A 4,530-nucleotide genomic window follows, 5' to 3' on the forward strand; every position below is an offset into this window, starting at 1 on the left:
CTATTTTTCTAATCCGCTCTAGTGGTGATCTCATTCCCGAATATTGTGCTTACGCTTTGAGCAGCTCCAGGTTAAACGTTCTTTGGGTCTTTCTAGTAGCTCAGCAGCATGATTTTCAACTTGCTCACACAACTGAGAGCCCCAGAAGAGAAGGGCAGCTTAGAGTGAATCTCACTCTCTGGGGGCTTTCTTGAAAACTTGCACTGGTTTGTCAGTTTGTGCCTCTGAGGCATCTGGTGTTTAGTCACAAAAATCATAATATATGAAGGAGGTCTAATTAGATTTCATAACTGCCAGATTTGCTGCAATTCTTAAAGATAATCTTGATTTTCAACTCTGCTCAATAAGAAATCTGGCAGTACAGTTACTTTTACCTCAACTCTCCCTCCCCCACCTTCTCCCTAAATTGTACCCCTTCTCCTCTATAGCTTCCTCAATGAGAATAGTAATGAGAGGTGTTATTCCCCCACCCCCCAGCACTCCATTGCTGAGTGACTATATTCTAGGATGGGTTAGTTGTAGCAAGTATGCCATCTGGAAGCCATGGGTGATTACAGGAACAGGGTGGGGTGGACAGGTCTAAAGCTGTTGATCTGAGATCAGAGGTGGGAGGGAGGGTGGGAGGAAAAAGGTTCTTAACATAATCTTAATTTATTCACTAGTCTGAGTGCTGATCTGTACTGGTAAACAATAATACTTAGCACTTACGTAATGCTTTTCACCTTGAAGGCACTTTACAAACATGAACTGTGCCCAGGAACTGGCCTGTCTTGGAACCACGCCAGCTGAAAGGGAGCTCCAGAAGGCATTGTGCCTCCCCAGCACACCACCTTCTACTCATAGTAGGGTGTATAGCATTCACTCCCCTCCACAGCCGGCTAGCGCCATTACTCAGTGCAAGGGAGGAGGACCAGCTCTCTTCCTGCCCTTTTGTGGGCCAGCTAGCATCAGTGGGCAAGGAAGAGGACAGTAGTCTTTGTGCTCAAAAGAGTGCAAGGGCTGCGATCTTTGCTGGCCCCTGCAGAGGATCCACAATGGTGGGGGAGGGTCCCTCGAACATCCACACAGCAATCTGTGACAATGGTGCAGATAGGGAAAATTAACTCAAAGAGGTTAAAGGTGACCTGGAAAGGAAAGAAGAGTTTGTGCTTATGTCATGGGGCATGGCTCGTCTCCCACCTTCTTCCCCCAAGAAATTGAATGGACTCCAGTTGTTGAGCTTTCACCGTACCCTTTTATTTTACGTTTCCTCTGCAACAATTCCCATGCAACAGTCTATTTACAGCACCACCATGCTTTTTGGCTCTCTCTCCAGGATCTGAGGGGAACAGAAGTCTCCCTTCCCTGAGGCCTCTGTGCTTCTGAGCTCAACTAGCCCTAATCCCCTCTCTCACCCACCTGGAGCTTCCTTTCTGCCTCTTTATCAGCCTTGGGCTGATGGACTAATTAGTCCCTTATCCCAACCAACCAGACAGCCTCTCTGATTACCTCCATCAGCTTTCTCCAGAGGAACCAATTAACATCTGAGTGATCGGCTCGTAGGCTCACCTGTTCACCCCTCCCCCCCTTGCCAGCCGCTGACATTCCTTCTTCATCTGGCTCTCCCTTCTCTAGAAGTGGTGCCAGGTTCCTGTTTTCTATACTTGCCCCCAGGGTAATTCTCACCCCTCCACACAGAAATCACACTTTGTGGGTGGAGGACACCCCCATAATTCTGTTTCAGTCCACTGGTCTTCACACCAAGGGCAACTTCTCCCTCTCACCCTCTTTGCTTTGGGATGGGGCCTGTCCTCTCCTCTCCCCATGTTGTTCCTCTATGGACTCCTGCTCTCCTAGTCCTACCCACTTATCTCTGGGCTCCTCCTCTCAAGGCCCTGGTAGCAAACCTTTCAGTAACAGTGCGGCATCCTCTGAAACTTTCTGGTTCCCCTTGTTTCCTAATGCCTATTCAGCTAATGCCTCCTCTTTTCTGCTGGGAGATATTCATTTCCTTTTTTCATCCCCCGACTTGTATCGTTATCTAGGGTTCTCCTGCTCCTCTATTCCCAACCCTTTCCCCATCTTTGGCCACACCTCAGTTCCTTTCTTACATGGACTCCGAATGGCTGTTTTCCTCCTAAAGGGGAAGGGGCTCCAGTCTGTCCCTAGCGCCACCAGAACTGGCAACCTATAATCCCAATCCGTTTCCACCTGAACTTTCCCTGGACCTCCATGGGGATGTCAACCATTGGTCAGAGCTTTCTTTCTCCATAGATACATTCCAAACTCAGCCTTTCTGCAGGCAGGATCCAGTGTGGTTTTACCATATCATTCCTAGCTAGCCAACACCCAGATCCAGTGTCCACTAGGCCAGTGGTTTTCAAAGTATGGGTCTTGACCCAGTGCTGGGCCATGGAATATTAGACACCGCAAATTGCAAATTTAAAACGTCATGATCTCTTAAAATGTCTTTCATTAGTTTTAACATAACAATTATTTAAATATTGGACATTTTACTTATTTGCAGTAAGGCATTTGTTTGCAGAGAGTTTCTTATGCACCACACACATACATAACATTGTTGTTTTGAATGTAATCACCGAATGAGACTGCTTTCTGCAGTCAATTTTGTTAATGCTGTGGAGCCGCGAGCTGCAAGACTTAATCCACAAACCTTCATCGTGAAAAATGGATCATTTTGTAATAAAAAACAGAATTTCAAAAGCATAGTCATCAAATCCATCTACATATGAAAATACAAGTGTATGTATGTTGTCTGCAACAGAAAGTTCTAGTAATAATGGACAGATTTCTGCCACGTTTCCCTTGTCTGAATCACCTACTAAAAAGAAAACCAAATCGTGGACAAGGCAGAATAGTGATGCTCTTTTGTTTCATCAATTGTGTTAATGCAAACCAAGTTCCAAAGCCCCAGTGTGTTATTTGCTGCGAGGTGCTTGCAAACAAGAGTTCAAAACCATCAAAGCTAAAAAGACATTTAGAAACAAAACATGGGGAATTTGTTGATAAGCCTCTTGAATATTTTCAAGGAAGCAACAGGAAATAAATTTATCAGCCCAAGTTCTTAGTCAGTCAACTACTTTGAATGATAAGGCACAACTGGCATCATAGTTACCATGTGGCAAAAGACAAAATGGCCCATACGGTCGCTGAAAAACGTATTCCTCCAGCATCTCTGGATATGAACAGACTTGATATTTCTAAATTAAAAAAACAAGCAAAAATGTTTTTTTTTATAAAACACCTCTTTATTCATTATAAAGTAGTAAAAAATATTCTAGCAGCATGCATGGGTTTTAGAAAGCAGCATGAGCTAGTGGATAAGCCAGGGACTAGAAATCAGGAAACCTAAGTTCTAATCATGGCTCTGACACTGACTTTGAGTGTGTTCTTGGGCAAGATATTTAGCCTCTGTATCCCCTCCCACCCTTTGTTTGTTTTGTCTGTTTAGACTGCAAGGTACAGAGACTGTCTATTTGTGTTGTAGTGTCTTACACTATGAAACCTTGCTATTAGTTGGGATCCCTGTGTGCTACTGGAATGCTACTAATAATAAGTAATAAATTATGTAGTCCCCAGTGAACAAGGAGTTAACTCCATCTCAGCTTCTAAGTAAAATCTGTTTAGGGGTGTGATGTTGCACACCATAAGGCTTTATGGAAATATGCTTATGAATGTATATATGACATAACTGGAATACATTTTATGCTACATATGCCATGTAACATATCTCTGCAAAGGTTATGATCTACTGAATATATTCATCCTATTTGTATGCATGTGTCATTTTTGTACTTGCAGCTATGAATATTGGCTGCATACTTGTTTAATTTTAAATAGCCTCAGTGAAGCAGTTGGTCAACTTCCTGAGAAAAGACTATTCTCAGTAAGTGCCCAATCAAGAAGCCCTTAAGCCAACAATAAACTTGGAGACACCAATCCACATCTGAGCTTTCCCAGGAATGTGGCTTGGCTGGTAAGGAACTCAGTCATGCATGGACATGTGACTTGCCCATGTGACTCCAAAACTCCATTTTGTAGCTGTATTCTACACAGAGGCTTTGGCTACACTTGCATTTCAAAGCGCTGCCGCGGTAGCGCTTTGAAGCGCTAAGTGTAGTCAAAGCGCCAGCGCTGGGAGAAAACTCTCCCAGCGCTGTCCGTACTTCACCTCCCTGTGGGGAATAACGGACAGCGCTGGGAGCGCGGCTCCCAGCGCTGGGGCTTTGACTACACTGGCGCTTTGTAGCGCCGCAATTTGCAGCGCTGCAGAGGGTGTGTTTTCACACCCTGCTGCAGCGCTGCAAATTTGTAAGTGTAGCCAAGCCCTTAGAGAGAGAGGGGTGTCCACCCACAAGAGAAAGTCTATTTAAACCTCAGGGAGACCCCATCCATTTTGTCTTCAGCTGGCTCAAGAGAGAGCCTCTCCACCCCCAAGGATACCTGAAAGAAACTGGAACAAAGGACAGTAACTACAGAGAGGATGTGAGTGATTGCTGGACCCAGACTGAAGGAGACTAGTCTGTAAAA

Source organism: Mauremys mutica, chromosome 1, assembly GCF_020497125.1.
Source record: "Mauremys mutica isolate MM-2020 ecotype Southern chromosome 1, ASM2049712v1, whole genome shotgun sequence".
NCBI lineage: Eukaryota > Metazoa > Chordata > Testudines > Geoemydidae > Mauremys > Mauremys mutica.